This window comes from Dendrobates tinctorius, unplaced genomic scaffold (genome assembly GCF_039654945.1).
Source record: "Dendrobates tinctorius isolate UK_male_01 unplaced genomic scaffold, ASM3965494v1 ptg000090l, whole genome shotgun sequence".
NCBI classification, from domain to species: domain Eukaryota; kingdom Metazoa; phylum Chordata; class Amphibia; order Anura; family Dendrobatidae; genus Dendrobates; species Dendrobates tinctorius.
The window spans coordinates 9,329,025-9,346,486 of NW_027361758.1; the positions used below are offsets into that span (position 1 = coordinate 9,329,025).

Consider the following 17,462-nt stretch of genomic DNA (forward strand, 5'->3'; position numbering starts at 1 on the left):
ATTGAGGTTGCCTGCTTCGCTCCGGGTCCCGAACACCTTCCACGTCTCTCTCCTGAAACCTGTGGTACTAAACCGTTTCAACCCCGTATCTGATCCTGTTCTTCAGCCGGTTGGTACTGATAATACCTTTGAGGTGGAGGATATCATCGCCATGAAAAAGGTTTGATGTAGGACCTTTTTTCCTATTGACTGGAGTGGCTTTGGTCCTGAGAGGTCCTGGAAACCTCGGGAGAATATCAATGCTCCCCGCATTCTCAAGAGATTTTTTGCTACTCTCAGGGGAGGGGCGGCTTAAGGGAGGGGGTACTGTCAGGCTGCCGCTGTATACTCACCCGGCCTCCGCTCCCGCAGCCCCCTGCTGTTCGGCAGCCGCAGCGGCCCCTTCTGACTGGTCCGCGGCTGACGGCATCTCTGCATGCAATGCGCATGCGCCGTAGGCCGAGGCCGCGCATCCCTCCTGTCACTTGTGCTCCGGCGGTGCCCTGACCCGGAAGCACCATCGGACCAATGGCAGACCAGGCAGGCTTATATCAGGCCGTCCTCCTTTGAGGAGTGTGATCGTTGTGTTTGCTAGCACACTGGGCCCTGCTTCCTCGTGTACTCTCTGCCGTCTCACAGTCCTGTCTTCCGTGGTTCCTGCAGCAGTCCCGCAGTCCTGTATCCCGTGTTCCTGCTCCGTCCTGCTGTCTATGTTCCAGTCCCGCAGTCCTACTCCGGTCCTGTCTCCAGTGATCCTGCTCTGTCCTGCTGTCTATGCTCCAGTCCTGCAGTCCTACTCCGGTCCTGTCTCCAGTGATCCTGCTCTGTCCTGCTGTCTATGCTCCAGTCCTGTAATCCTATTCTGGTCCTACCTCCTACAGTCTCGTGCTCCTACTCCAGTCCATTCTGAGCCGCCCCTCTCGGTACCGGCTATCGTGGTACCCAAACCCCTGGGCCTGCTCCTAACGATCCCGCTATAGGAGTCGGCTCGACTTGGCAGCTCGCCCGGGGCCCCTCAGTGCCACGATCCAGAGGGTCCACTCCTGGAGATTTTCCTCACCTGACCAGCCGTGGTAACATCCTTGTTTCAGAGCAGCCTATACTAATGACACCTGCCGTTCTACAATCTCTTCCCCTGGATTCTCATTTCCCCCTTCTTTTTATATCATCTTCCCCTACTTGACTGCGCCATGAATTAATAGACCCTTCAGCCTTGGATGGACACCACTTTTACCTCTCTTTGGACCCTATTATGCACTCCAGGCTAGTAATAGAACACAAACACGAGCACTTCCGGTCTCCTGGAACGCAAATATAACCATATCCAGTCTTCTGGAACGCAAACGCGGGTACTTCCTGTCTAGTGGAATGCGCAGGGCACTTCCTGTCAGCAGAGTGCGCAGACACCAGCACAACGCGTCACCTCCGGCAGCATATTGTGTTATGGTCTGGCGGAATGCACCAAATAATAAGGAAGGTAATTAGGTGCGTTCGCAGCCCAGGGTCCACCGTGGTAAGATGGTAACTGCTGCTCGGTAATGGTGGACGTTATATGGCGGCACAATAGAGGAACACACGGGGTTAGCTCCACCTAGTGTGTACAGGGGCGGACTCTGTTACCTCACAGAGCCACCCAACACAAATGCCGCAGCCTGTTTATGCTCACAGAGCTCGGCAATGTGAGCACTGGTGTTATAGACACAAGACTCTACCCCTAAGACACTGGGTTAGAGTCCCTCTAGTCACACTAGTGCTTGGCACCGCAACAGTGCTGCCAGGAACAAACAAATTAAATGCACTCTCTGGCGGCCGCCATTAACCACCCGGAACAATGGAGGAAAGCGCTAGACTTGCACACAGCGTCGCACTGGCAGATGCAGCCGCTTAATGCGGTACTGAAGGTGCCCAGCTCTGGACGGCACCATATGGCGCTGAGTGAGTTGCTGAGATGTGGAAGCACCGTGGCGCAGATCAAGCCACTAGTAGGCGCTGACTCTAACTCTGTAGCCCTATACGATACATATCCAAGGGAGGGGAGTCATAATGAGTCAGTCACCACATACATGCAACCATCATCACTCACACAATATACAATAAGAGTCTATACTAGGCCATGCGACTCTTTTATAGCAGCGTCCTTCCGGGACCTTCCTAGTGGTCAAATGGGAGCAGCAATAGGACCTGAGCATGTGACCTCAGACCTCCAGTGAGAGGACTTCCTACGGGCATGCTCAGTGGGCCGAAAGAAGGACCTAGTCCCAAGAGCTGCTCGCTGCTGGCTATTGCAGGTTACTAAAGTATAGCTGAACCCCAATTAGCAGCAGTAACCAAGCCAACAGCACTAGACTGAGCAAGATGCTGGGAATGACGTCTTTGCTGAGCAGGCTCCTCTGCAGCCGGAGAGGAATGGGAGACCGCAGAGGGCAAGGCTCTGGATTCCTCCTGTGCAGAGGCAGGAATCCAATGCCTAACATATTGAGCCTCACTACTGGCCAGATAGACACATTGTCCCACCTCTTCCCTATATATTCTTCCAGCACTATGGCTAACATGTCGGTAACTAGCGTCAGACCCAGGCAGTCAGTCTATTCATGGACGGTCTGTTAACTCTTTATTTTCCCATTGGGGTACTAGCCTCACTTACTATTACCGATAGTGACTCTTTACATATATCTTTAGACCGTGTCCCACAGGAGATAAACTTGTGCATGAAAAGCACTTTTTTCATTAAGAAGGTATGGTTATCCTCATTATATTGCACCCTTTCTCAGCCGATCATAGTTTTTTCCCTACTCATCAGCACTTACCGTATCTGTTTCACAGGAATTTAACCTTATGAGACACAACTCATTGGATATGAAAAATTAAGTAAGGTGACATAATTGTATTTTACCACCTTTCACTCTTAGTGGATACCATTCACGTCAATCCGTTTTGTCTCACAAATAGGCTCTTAAAGGATACAGGCAGGTATACTAATAGATCACAGACTGAATATGAGTCAACAGTGTGATGCAGCAGCAAAAAAAGCAAATGCAATTCTAGGATGTATTAACAGAAGCATACAGTCTAGATCACGTGAAGTCATTATTTCCCTCTACTCCTCTTTGGTCAGACCTCATCTGGAATATTGTGTCCAGTTTTGGGCACCACATTTTAAAAAAGACATCAACAAACTGGAGCAAGTTCAGAAAAGAGCAACCAGAATGGTGACCGGTCTGCAAACCCTGTCTTATGAGGAAAGGTTGCAGGATTTGGGATTGTTTAGTTTGCAAAAGAGAAGACTGAGAGGAGACTTAATAGCTGTCTACAAATATCTAAAGGGCTGTCACATTGTAGAAGGATCATCTTTATTCTCATTTGTACAAGGAAAGACTAGAAGCAATGGGATGAAACTGAATGGGAGGAGACACAGATTAGATATTAGAAAAAACTTTTTGACAGAGTGATCAATGAGTGGAACAAGCTGCCACGAGAAGTGGTGAGTTCTCCTTCAATGGATGTCTTCAAACAGAGGCTGGACAGACATCTGACTGGGATGATTTAGCGAATCCTGCTTTGAGCAGGGGGTTGGACCAGATGGCCCAGGAGGTCCCTTCCAACTCTACGATTCTATGATTCCCTTATTATAAATCTACTAATTACAGCAGTCGGGTAGGTTACCTCAATCTGCCCTTTTTTCCTCCCCCCTTTTTTTCTGCTTCTTTTTCTTTGATAATTTGTGTCACTAGACAGAGTATAACTAGTGTTATCATTTTAGGATGCTTTACGGGGATATATTAATGTATCTTTATAATGGACTAGGCCTATTTTGGCCTTAATAGGCAATATGTTATGTATCTCTTGCCTTTTTTTATGTCAGTACACTGATGAAGATCAACTGAGACCGAAACATGTGAATTTTGTACTACTGAGGCTGAGTTCATATGTCGCTGTGTTTTCGCGGCGGTTTTAGACGCGCAATTTTGCCACGAAAACGCGAAAAATAAGCATCCCATGCAATCCTATGGGATTCCGCAATGCTGTGCTAATGCTGCGTTTTTTTCCGCGGCGGAAACGCTTAGCGGTAAAAAACGCAGCATGCTCATTAATTTAGCGGAATCGCAGCGATCCCCACCCATGGGATTGCATTGTTCCGCTTACTTCACGCATGTGGCTGTGCCCACCATGCGAAAAGTAAGCAGAACATTTGCGGATGGTACCCACGGTCCGGAGGAGAGGAGACTGTCCTTCGGGCTTTGGGTACCATATCCCTGTAAAAAATAGAATTAAAATAAAAAATATTGTTATTCTCACCTTCCGGCGTCCCACGCAGCCTTCCCGCCTCTCTCCACGCTCCCGGTCCCAGTAATCCTTTGCGAGAATGACCGCGATGATGTCGAGATCTCGCGGGAGCGCGACATCTCGCGGTAATTCGCGATGACGTCGCGGGAGCGCGACGTCTCGCGGTCATTCGCGCAAAGGATTACTGGGACCGGGAGCATGGAGAGAGGCGGGAAGGCTGCGCGGGACGCCGGAAGGTGAGAATAACAATATCTTTTATTTTTTTAAATTATTTCTTACATTTTATCTTTTACTACATAGGCTGCATAGGCAGCCTCAGTAGTAAAAAGTTGGTCACACTCGTCAAACACTATGTTTGACGAGTGTGACCAACCTGTCAATCAGTTCTCCAAGCGATGCTCCAGATCGCTTGGAAAACGCTAGCCTTCTGCAAGCTAATTACACTTGCAAATCGCTAGTTTTTCCGTGGGAAATTCACGGGAATTTAAAATGTGATTTTCCCGCGGAATGGAATTCCGGAATTCTCGTGGTAACTTCCGTGAGAGTTCCGCTACGTGTGCACATAGCCTGACTGTTCATTAAAGTATCATTCTACTCATCAAACAAAGTTGAGTGCCAAGTTTTATTCACTTATACTATTGGTTTGGGACCTTACTTGAGCACCGCACCAGTAGTGCCACGTCTCTCAGATTTTTTTTAGCCGGGGGGGGGGGCAAAAACAATGGTCCCTCCCTAGGCTATTTATTTCTGCCCTCAGTCACTGGCTTGCTCTCTCCGGCGGAGAAAATTGCGCGGAAGCCCACGCAAGTTTTTTCTGTGAATTAATCCTTTAATTTAGCGCCTACAGCTCCAAATTTTACACACAGACACTACTGTCACATTGGCAGCGGTGACCACCGCCATGCCAGCAGCGGCGGCGCTTGTGCTCACCTGCCCCCATCTCGCCGCGCTGTGCTGGCCTCCTCCCCGCTCTCGTCCTCCCGGCGTGTGGTCCTCACACGCAGGCGCCTTAGGCCGCGGGCGCACGCCATGCAGGTTTCTTAACCCTGCAGCGCCCGCCCTAAGGTTCTGGTCATCCAATCAATTAGCAGCTTGTGGTATATCAGGCGTCTCCAATATGGTGGAGACGTCTGATTATCGTGTGTTTTGCCTGCGGTGTTCTGGCCGAGTTGCAGGAGTTCTTCCCTGTAACTTTCTCCTATACCCTGCCTTGCTTCAGTCCTGTCCTCCGGGCTCAGTCCTGTGCTCGTGCTCTGTCCTGTAGTCCATCCTCTGTCCTGCACGCCTTCCCCTGCCTGTACCCCGCACTCAGCCCGGTACTCCATTCCCAGTCCCGTACTGCATACTCAGCCCTGTACTCCGTCCTCCGCTCTGCACTTCTCCTTCAGTCCTTCACTCTGCGCTCTGTCCTATACTCAGTCTGGTACTCCGTACTCCTTCCTGTACTCCCTCAGTTAGGTACTCTGCCCCGTGCTCCTTACCCGTTCTGTTTCATCTGGTGCTCTGGTCCTTTGAGCCGCCCCTCTTGGTTCTAGATGTCGCGGTATCTGTATTCTGAGGGTCTGCCCCTAATGGTATCTGTATAGGGGTCGACTCCACCTGGCGCGCTCGCCCCCGGGAGCTCCAGTGCTGCGATCCAGAGGGTCCACTCTCGGACGTTACCTTGATCGTCACAGTTACTAACATTATTAGTGAGGTACATATATAAATCTAATGGATATGAAATGGTTTACTGTATGTAAACCATGTCTCATATCCTGTCAGGTTCTGTAAAGATTTTACAGATGACGACAATTGAATTTTCACCTATTCTGCTATCTCTATGAAATATAAATATATATACCGTATATACTCGAGTATAAGCCAAGATTTTCAGCCCATTTTTTAAGGCTGAAAGTGCACCCTCTCGGCTTATACTCCAGTCATATACGCCAGGGGGTCGGCGGGGCAGGGGGAGTGTCAGATCATACTTAACCCCTCCTGGCGCAGTCTCTGCAGCCCCTGCTTCTCCCAAGGTCTCCGATGCCTGTGTTCAGGGGTCACGTGGTACCGCTCATTAAAGTCATGAATATGTGCATATTCATGACTTTAATGAGCGGTACCACGTGACCGCTGAAGGAAAAACTGCCGGAGACCGTGGGAGAAGCAGGGGCTGCAGAGACCGCGCCAGTAGGGGGTAAGCATATGCGATATTCACCTGTCCCCGTTCCACCGCCGCACGCCACTCTAGTCCTCCACGTCCTCTGGCTGTGACATTCAGTTTAGAGGGCGCGATGACATGGTTAGTGCACGCCCTCTGCCCGAACAGTCACTGACAAAGGACCAGGAAGACAGAGCGGCGCGCAGCGGTGAAACAGGGAAAGGTGAACAACGGCACCTGGCCCCCAGCAACGAGAGGTGAGTGTCTTTTTTTTTTATTCGCAGCAGCATATGGGGCCATAACCGTTATGGAGCAGCATATGGGGCATGATCTGTGGAGCATCTGATGGGGCATAATCTATGGAGCATCTTATGGAGCAGCATATGGGGCATAATCTATGGAGCATCTTATGGGGCAGCATATGGGACATAAACTATGGCACAGCATATGGGGCATAATCTATGGAGCATCTTATGGGACAGCATATGAGGTGAGGCATAATCTATGGCGCATCTTATGGGGCAGTATATGGGGCATAAACTAGGGAGCATCTTAAGGGGCAGTGTTGTGAGTTCATTTTCCCCTTCACCATTGAGGTCTGATGAACTCCCTCTTCTGGTGAAGGAAGGTAGTGAGGCTGATTACAAAGCACCTGAGCAGAATGATGATGACTGGAATTGCTGACTGGATATAAGGCAGCCGACACCCTTCTGCCTTGCGGGTGATTTCTCTGAGGGATTCTAGGAGACCAATCTGATTCCTGCTCCTCAAAAGCTAAGTTTTCTGCTCTGTTTTTTTGCATTTGTGTTTTGGTTTTGTTTTGCCTTGTTTTTCTGGATTTCTGCCTTCCCCTGCTGGGTGAGCTGAATTCCTTTTTGCTCTGTCTTAAGAAAATACCTGAGTACTGATATAGTCTTTTTGAAGCCTAGCGTCTTCAGGGCTTTTTTCCCTATCAGTCTGTTGGCTCTTGTTTTTGAGAGGGTTTTGGCAGATTGCAGACAGCAGCTTTTCTATTCTGTCCTATTTAGTTAGCTTGGGCCCCATCATTTGCTCAGCCTATCTTTCTTTCTGTGTGAGTGTTTTTTTTCATCTTGCTTCACCGTCATTATATGTTGGGGGCTGCCTATTGTTTTGGGGTCTGCTCTGGGGCAGTTTAGATTTCCCTTTCTGTCTTTAGGCTATGTAGTTCTCCGGCTGTGATCGAGGGGTCTAGGGCACCGTAGTACCCCCCATGGCTACTGCTAGTTGTTGTTGTTAGGTTAAGGGGTCTGCAATCCGATAGCTGCCAACTTCTCTGGTTTTCTGGACTTAGCTAGTATTTCTGTTTTTGCCTCCTACGGTGACTCATTCATAACAGAAAAAGGAATTCAGCTCACCCAGCAGGGCAAGGCAGAAATCCAGAAAAACAAGGCAAAACAAAACCAAAACACAAATGCAAAAAAACAGAGCAGAAAACTTAGCTTTTGAGGAGCAGGAATCAGACTGGTCTCCTAGAATCCCTCAGAGAAATCACCCGCAAGGCAGAAGGGTGTCGGCTGCCTTATATCCAGTCAGCAATTCCAGTCACCCAGTCATCATCATTCTGCTCAGGTGCTTTGTAATCAGCCTCACTACCTTCCTTCACCAGAAGAGGGAGTTCATCAGACCTCAATGGTGAAGGGGAAAATGAACTCACAACAGGGCAGCATATGAGGCATAATCTGTTAGGAATCTGTGTCCTGCCATACTTATGCAGAGATCCAGATCCTCACATTTGTCTCCAGAGGCTAAGTCCTTTCAGCCAGCTTCTGAGCATGCTCCTGGAATGAGCTCCCATTGGAGTTCAGGAGTCAGGTGCTCAGGTCCTGCTCCTGATTCCACTGGTTCAGCTCAGGGCTCTGGAGATTTCCGGAAGGTCCCGGTCACTATAAAAAAAATGCACATGGCTGTTCCGCCATGCGCTAGTATTTTCATACTTGCTGCTGTGTGTTTGGTATTGGATGCTTGGACTGGTGAATGACTTATTATGAAACCCCTTCCCTCTGATATTACGATTGTGTGAGTGATTGGGCAGCTGCCAGTAGCAGCGTTAGCGCCAGCACGCTCCAGCAATACCTTTTGCAGCAGCTAAGCGTCCTGCATTGCGCCAGCATCTTTGCAGCGAAGTGCTTGCGGCTCCGCTCACGCCGCGCTGCGGTTGCAGCCTCCCGGGTGTTCGCAGTTGCGACACCTCGTACCTTATTTTTTACGGTAGGTCTATAGGGGATAGTCCTGGTGTTTAAGGCTATTTTTGTGACCTTTAATACCGTGTCCACATCGCTGAAGTCTGTGACGCTATACAGACTCAGCGGTATTTATGTTTTTGTTGGCAGCTCTGTGCATACAACAGAGTCTGCTTTAGTGCACGGAGTGCAGCTAAAACCCTGTGCACATTACCGCCTGAGTGCCCTGCCTCTTTTAGCAGCGGTTACCCCATCTACCGCATGGTGGACCCCGAGCGGTGAACGCACTTTATTTTAATTTTATTTAGTGCGTTCCACCGCTCATAACATAATACTAGCGCCAGGGTCTGGCTAGAGATGGCAGATCAGCAGCAGTTGTTACAGCTTGTGCGTCAGCTCGAGGCTCGTCTTGCTACTCTCGCAGCTGCGCAGGCTACAGATGCTGCCGTCCAGGCACTCACAGATGCGGTAGGACGTATGTCCATGTCCGCCCTTGCACCGACAGTTACCCACCTCCCGTTGCCCGATAAATATGCTGGGGATGGCGCCTCCTGTAGGGGTTTTATCAGCCAGTGCTCGATACACCTGGAGCTGCTGGCTGCGCAATTCCCTACGGAGCGGGCCAAGGTGACTTTTGTTATCTCCCTACTGTCGGGCAAAGCGCTGGAATGGGCTACGCCTCTGTGGGAGCATGGTGACCCCGAGATTCGATCCGCGGCTAACTTGCTAAGTGCCATCAGGCAAGTTTTTCTCGGTCTTCGGGTCACGCATGATACATCCCTGCAGTAACTCGCCCTTACTCAGGGGTCACTCTCGGTTAGCCAGTATGCCGTCCGTTTTCGGACACTGGCATCCGAGTTGGAATGGTCTGACAAGGCCCTAATCCCCGATTTTTGGCGAGGTCTAGCGGAGCATGTGAAGGATGCTCTCTCTACTAGAGAGATTCCCACTAGCTTGGAAGAGCTAATCTCAATCTCCTCATGCATCGATCTCCATTTTTCGGAGCGCGGTATGGAGCGAGCTCACTCCATGCGCAAATCCGTTTCTGATCCCAAATTTTTTGTACCCCTTGAGCTAGACGAGTCGGAGGTTCTACCTGAGCCCATGGAGGTGTCTCGCACCAACTTTAATACAGACTCTGACCAGGAATCCATCTGCGGTTGTCACCATGTCTGTGCGGTTTCTCCGGAAGCCGGCTCCCCGCAAAGGTCGGAGTCTGAACTGGCTATCGAGACCTTTGTCCCTCCTCATCTCAGGGCTCAGGTGCTCGCCTGGGCGCATGCGCCTAACACGCACCACCATCGGGGCTATATGCAGGTCTCAAAAATGTTGGCTGATGCGTATTGGTGGCCCCATAGAGCTCGGAACATAAAAAAATTTATTCAGGCTTGCACCTTATGTGTTCAGCCTAACCCTCCTAGGCAGAGGGTGGCGACATCTGCCGACACGCGGCAGCGTGCCTCTGTCACTCCCGCTCCTACTATCTCCTAAGTGTCCCTTTTTGAAACCTGGTGACCTTGGTTCCTCGGATGCCTTCCAGGTGTCTCGGGTTACGGTAACCCCTACCTGGACACCAAGCTCGCCCTCGGACGTGTTTGATCCCTATGCCACCGTAGGGCACAGGGTATGCGCCCGGAGGGCTCGGGGAGGAGGGGGCCTTAGGAGGGGGGGTAATGTTAGGAATCTGTGTCCTGCCATACTTATGCAGAGATCCAGATCTTCACATTTGTCTCCAGAGGCTAAGTCCTTTCAGCCAGCTTCTGAGCATGCTCCTGGAATGAGCTCCCATTGGAGTTCAGGAGTCAGGTGCTCAGGTCCTGCTCCTGATTCCACTGGTTCAGCTCAGGGCTCTGGAGATTTCCGGAAGGTCCCGGTCACTATAAAAAATGCGCATGGCTGTTCCGCCATGCACTAGTATTTTCATACTTGCTGCTGTGTTTGGTATTGGATGCTTGGACTGGTGAATAACTTATTATGAAACCCCTTCCCTCTGATATTACGATTGTGTGAGTGATTGGGCAGCCGCCAGTAGCAGCGCTAGCGCCAGCGCGCTCCAGCAATACCTTTTGCAGCAGCTAAGCGTCCTGCATTGCGCCAGCGTCTTTGCAGTGCCTTGCTTGCGGCTCTGCTCACGCCGCGCTGCGGTTGCAGCCTCCCGGGTGTTAGCAGTTGCGACACCTCGTACCTTATTTTTTACGGTAGGTCTATAGGGGATAGTCCTGGTGTTTAAGGCTATTTCTGTGACCTTTAATACCGTGTCCACATCGCTGAAGTCTGTGACGCTATACAGACTCACCGGAATTTATGTTTTTGTTGGCAGCTCTGTGCATATAACGGAGTCTGCTTTAGTGCACGGAGTGCAGCTAAAACCCTGTGCACATTACCGCCTGAGTGCCCTGCCTCTTTTAGCAGCGGTTACCCCATCTACCGCACGGTGGACGCCGAGTGGTGAACGCACTTTATCTTAATTTTATTTAGTGTGTTCCACCGCTCATAACATAATCTATGGAGCATCTTATGGGGAAGCATATAAGATAATCCTTTAATCGTCCCACCATGGGGAAATTCAGAGCATGTGGGGCATAATCTATGGAGCATTTTATAAGGCAGCATATGGGGCATATTCTATGGAGTATCTTACGGGGCCATAACCTTTATGGAGAAGCATACGGGGCATTTTCTATGGAGCATCTTATGGGGCCAATATTAACCTTTGTGCAGCATTATGGGGTGTATTTTGTATGGAGCATCTTATGGGGCCATCATGAACTGTATGGAGCATTATATGGGGCTCCTGATTCAATATAGATATTCAAAAACATTTAACCTACTGATGCCTCAATTAATTTTACTTTTATTGGTATCTATTTTTATTTTTGAAATTTACCATTACCTGCTGCATTTTCCACCCTAGGCTTATACTCGAGTCAATAAGTTTTCCCAGTTTTTTGTGGTAAAATTGGAGGGGGAGGGGGGGGGGGGGTCGGCTTATACTCGAGTATATATGGTGTGTGTATATACACACCTTCTCATTCAAAGAGTTTTCTTTATTTTCATGACTATGAAAATTGTAGATTCACTCTGAAGGCATCATAACTATGAATGCAATTATATTATTAACAAAAAAGTGTGAAACAACTGAAAATAAGTCTTATATTCTAGGTTCTTCAAAGTAGCCACCTTTTGCTTTGATTACTGCTTTGTACACTCTTTGCATTCTCTTGATGAGCTTCAAGAGGTAGTCACCGGAAATGGTCTTCAAACAGTCTTGAAGGAGTTCCCAGAGATGCATAGCACTTGTTGGCCCTTTTGCCTTCACTCTGCGGTCCAGCTCACCCCAAACCATCTCGATTGGTTTCAGGTCTGGTGACTGTGTAGGCCAGGTCATCTGGCATAGCACCCCATCACTCTCTTTCTTGGTCAAATAGCCCTTACACAGCCTGGAGGTGTGTTTGGGGTCATTGTCCTGTTGAAAAATAAATGATGGCCCAACTAAACGCAAACCGGATGGAATAGCATGCTGCTGCAAGATGCTGTGGTAGCCATGCTGGTTCAGTATGCCTTCAATTTTGAATAAATCCCCAACTTTTGGTCTGTACTGTATATGTTTGTGCCAATGACTTATGTATATATACCTATACTATGTGTATACATGTATTCTATCTATTCTATTTTAACCTGTCAGTGTGATTATACAGTATAGCGCACTGAATTGCCGGCTTTTCTAAAGGACACGGGTACGTATTTCTCGCAAGTCACACGCATGGTCCGTGTGTAATACGTTTTTTCCTCGCACCCATAGACTTGCATTGGCGAGTCTCGGGCGTAATACGGTGCAAATCTGCGATTTCACCCCCATGTATAATACGGGCGAGAAAAAAACAGATGATGGGAGCTGCCTCATAGATTAACATTGGTCTGAGTGCTATGCGATTTTTTCTCGCATAGCACTCGTCCATATTTCTCTCTAGTGTGACTCCGCCCTTACTCTTATATGTTCTGCAGAATCAGGAATTACTATGACCAATCAGGGGCGGACATACCACTAGGGCAGCCACAGAGGATCCGGAAAGGTACGGGAAGGTGGAATCGTGCATTAGGATGAGGAGCTATTAGAGTGTAAAGGATGCATATACTGTGATTGCACAGGGACCCTTCTTCTGCCTGTGCCGCTCCTGTGATCACTGTATGGCGGATATATTGGTCTTGGGGTAATAGGTTCTCTTCAGGAACGGTCTTGTCATCACTACGACAATGGAATCCCTCTGTAAGTGTAAACTACAAGTCAGGGCCCTCTCACCCGTGCTGAACCCCTAACTGTTCCCCGACTCCCACAGCTCACAGCTAGGATTTAAATGACCAGGGTCGGACTGGCCCACCGGGGAACCGGAATATTCTCTGGTGGGCCCAGGCAATTACACCGACTGACATACAGGGCCGGCAGCTGCCTAGGGACCCCGCTGCTTCAGGGGTCCCCAACCAGTGGCGTGTCGCAAATAGCAGCACACTCACCAGCTGTTTTGGGCCCATGAGTCAGAGGGGCCCACTCGGTGCCAGGGGAGCAGCAGCTGGACACAGGAGCCTGTCCCCGCTGCTAAAGAGAAATTAATATTAACGTTTCCTCACGCCTCCATAAGCGTGGAAAGGAGCGAATATTTATTTCACTATATTAGCAGGCAGTGTTAGCCGCAGGCAGGGGCAAACATACCGCATGTAAAGGCCCAGAGGTGGGCCCCTGCAGGGCGGCTAACATTGAGGGCAATCAGCAGGCAGGGAGCGATCCCTGCAGCTCCACTGCCTCCAGAGAAAATGGCAGCGGAGAGGAGCTGCAGGGTTCCGATACCGTCCTGCTTCCTGTCCAGCGCTTCCTGTCTGACACGCAGTGCAGCTGAATGATATCATCATTCAGCGCACAGCTGTTTCAGAGAGAAAGCTGCCGGCGATGAAGATGATCTTGGGATGTGCTGCGGCTGCTGGGAAAGTGTGGAGAGGTGAGTGGTGCTGTGTGTTTCGTCCGTCTGTGTGCGTGTGTTTGTATGTGGTGCGGTGCTGTGTGTGTGTGAATGTGTGTGCGTCTGAGAGTGGTGTGATGCTGTGTGTGTGTGTGAGAGTGGTGCGGTGCTTAGTGTGTGAGAATGGTGCTGTTTGTGTGTATTGGCGAGGGCAATGATGTGGGTGATGGAGAGAGCAGTGATGGGGTAGAAGGCAATGATGGAAGTGGTGGAAAGGGCAATGAGGGTGGTGGGGAAGAAGCCAATGATGGTTGTGGTGAAAAGGACAATGATGATGGTGATGGGGGAGGCAATGATGGAGGTGTTGGCATGGGCAATGATGGGAGTGGTGGGGGAGAAGGCAATGATGGAGGTGGTGGAAAGGGAAATGATGGGGTTGTTGGGGAGAAGGCAATGATGGGGTGGTGGGGGAGAAGGCAATGATGGTTGGTGTAAAGAACAATGACGGTGGTGGTGGTGGAATGGGCAATGATGGGGTGGTGGGGGCGAAAGCAATGATGGAGGTGGTGGAAAGGGCAATGATAGGGGTGGTGGGTGAGAAGGCAATGATGGAGGTGATGAGGACAATGATGGGGTGGAGGGGAGAACAATTATGGAGGTGGAAGCATTATACCCTATGAGGGGGCTGCATTATGCTATATGGGCGGGGCTACATTATATTCTGTGCTGGGGCTGCATTATACTATATGAGGGGGCTGAATTATACCCTATGATGGGGCTACATTATATTCTTATTTTCTATGGGGGGGCTGCATTATGTTTTGTGGGGGGTTGTATTATATTCTATGAGGGGGCTACATTTTATTCTATGAGGGAGGCTACCCCAACCCCTGCTACATAATTAAGACGCGTTCTACCTTATATTATACCGATATTATCGTGTTTTACCACACAATTGATGGTCTCGTATTTATTTCTATGTGGCTACACAGTGGGCCCAAGGTGCTCCAGTACGACACTGTACATGACCCTTTAACAACGCCATACACACCGCTGGCTCAGTATTTTGCCCCCTTATATTAGTGTTCCCCCCACCCCCACTGGACCACTCTGCTCCCATTGGTTGAACAGCTGTTGTTCTAGAATGCTGACAATCACACTGGCTTCTAGTTGGATATGACAAACGTCAGTCACCGCCAGACCCGCCCCTTCCTCCAGCCTTACAATAAAGTCGACGCCGGCGGGAGGAGAAGATGTGTCATGGACATCATGTACTGTGCGCTGACTGACTGCTGCAGTGACAGCCATGCATTTCCAGGCACTGCTGACACCATGCCGCTGCGGCGCAGGCACAGCTGTCAGGTAGCGGTGACATACGAGAGCTGCACGGTCCATGCAGGAGTCAGACGCTTTCCTTATAGGACAATAGACTTTCTCTGAGAGGAAAACATCCTCCCGCGTCCGCTACCAGCCTTCAGCACACGATGTTGCAGAAAGGGTTAATCACTAACCTGGTTAGCCGGTGCCACGCCGACCATCCCCAGACATCCTCCGTCCTGCTGCGATGTAAATTGTAAACATTGTGGTGGTGTCAATAAAGCTAGGAAGAAGGAGGGCGTTGCTCACTAGTGAGGCGGGGCTTATTGGGAAGGGCGCGGGGATTGGCTGCGGGGAGAATTCAAATCCTGCACAATGCAGGCGAGACCGATCACCGGTATACAGCGGGTGTATTATACCGGGGCCGTGATGATGGAGAGCAGCTTCCTCACTGCCCACAGGGTTTTTGGCGTCAGCCGCGTCCACGAGGTCTGCAGCAGTACTAGCACGGTGTATGGGCTGCTACAGTAATGGCACAGAGTATGAGCTGCGGCAGTTATGGCACAGTGTGTGGGCCGCAGCAGTAATGGCACAGAGTATGAGTTGCGGCAGTTATGGCACAGTGTATGGGCCGTGGCAGTTATGGCACAGTGTGTGGGCCGCAGCAGTAATGGCACAGAGTATGAGTTGCGGCAGTTATGGCACAGTGTATGGGCTGCGGCAGTTATGGCACAGTGTGTGGGCCGCAGCAGTAATGGCACAGAGTATGGGCCGCTGCAGTTATGGCACAGTGTGTGGGCCGCAGCAGTAATGGCACAGAGTATGAGTTGCGGCAGTTATGGCACAGTGTATGGGCTGCGGCAGTTATGGCACAGTGTGTGGGCCGCAGCAGTAATGGCACAGAGTATGGGCCGCTGCAGTAATGGCACAGTGTGTGGGCCGCGGCAGTTATGGCACAGTGTGTGGGCCGCGGCAGTTATGGCACAGTGTGTGGGCCGCAGCAGTAATGGCACAGAGTATGAGCTGCGGCAGTAATGGCACAGTGTATGGGCCGCTGCAGTAATGGCACAGTGTGTGGGCCGCGGCAGTTATTGCACAGTTTGTGGGCCGCAGCAGTAATGGCACAGAGTATGAGCTGCGGCAGTTATGGCACAGTGTATGGGCCGTGGCAGTTATTGCACAGTGTATGGGCCGCTGCAGTAATGGCACAGTGTATGGGCCGCGGCAGTGGTGGCACGGCGTGTGGGATAGGTGAGAGTGTAACCAACAGGGATGGGCTGCGGCAGTTCTGGCACGGCGTGTGGGCCGCGGCAGAACTGGCACGGCGTGTGGGCGGAGGCAGTACTGGCACGGCGTGTGGGCGGCGGCAGTGGTGGCACAGCGTGTGGGATAGGTGAGAGTGTAACCAACAAGGATGGGGGGTGACCCACTTCTTTCCACCAACAGACATGAGACAAGGGTTGTATTCAACAGGTCCATCTTTATTGGCCGCCTCACTGACGACCACCGCAATTCTCCACAGGAATTTCACACATTTAATTACGGAAAAATCACTGACCTCAGGGAGACCAGTCAAAGAAAACACTGCGGCAGCCGGCAAAGGCGCTCAATCAGTGAAATCCTAGGTGCAATACTCTCTGGGAAATGCAAATAAAGTCTGTGGAGCCTCATTTAAGAGTCTCAAACACGGGACTAGCCAGATCTTCCTCCAGGGAAGGACCCAGCCAAGGGGTGGCTCCTTTCGGAAACCACCATTACCACCATAATAAGTGGACCTTTAAGTCAATATCCAGCTCTTTACGAGTTTACAGATATGACAAGGGAAACACCAAGGTCAGGTATCCATCCACAGACAGCTGTTTCGGGGTGTTGCCCCTCATTAGTGTGGAGTAGGATTCTGGCTAGGTGGGCCCAAAGGACAGTGTCTGCACTTACCAATTCCCTACTGAGGGACAGGTGCAGGGCAAGTGAGGGACTGAGGTATCCTGGTCGGCGACAGGTTGAAAGAACCTGTATAGGGAACATGAGGAGAGTTCAGGGCACTTCCTTAGGAGAGTGCAGGAGGTGTCCATTTCCCCATTCCCTATTGCAGGGCCCACCGTTGTTATTGTGTCCCCGGGGTCCCCTTGTTTGTCTTTGTTGATTAGTGACCGACCGATCGTCGGGTCGCGTCACTCAGGGCCAAGTCACATCATGACACATAGTACTTGTTGATGGTGTCATGCATCTGGTTCTTTCCTCTGTGGGCCACCCCATGGGCCCATGCTATAACTGGAGAGTACAGGCTTTGCGGAAGGCATAATTTGGTACCTAGCCTCCACAATCCATCTTTACTTTTTACTGCCTTCTTGCTGGTCCATTTCCTCAGGCTTCATTTTATACTGATGTATCTTTAACTTGGTCACAGGAGTTAGCTTCATCTTCCCGCATATCCTTATTTTTACTCCTTGTGACCACATACTCCCCAACTTCCTCTTTCCCTACGTCCCACAGGGCTGCCCGTTTTGCCATCTGGTCTGCGAAGTAGTTTCCTTTTGCTTCTGCAGAGCTCAACTTGCCATGAGCCTTGGCCTTAATGACTGCTACCGG

At 50.4% G+C, this 17,462-nt stretch overlaps 1 protein-coding gene across 4 annotated transcripts in view; it reads right to left on the minus strand.

Annotated features, from left to right (window-relative positions):
* MPHOSPH9 (M-phase phosphoprotein 9) overlaps positions 1–15,195 on the minus strand; it is a 285,436-nt gene extending 270,241 nt beyond the window's left edge. For all 4 annotated transcript variants that reach the window (XM_073586084.1, XM_073586083.1, XM_073586081.1 and 1 more), the window contains exon 1: positions 15,068–15,195. The gene's annotated coding sequence lies outside the window, so the exon portion shown is untranslated. The remainder of the gene's footprint in view (positions 1–15,067) is intronic.
* Between the last annotated feature and the right edge of the window lie 2,267 nt (positions 15,196–17,462).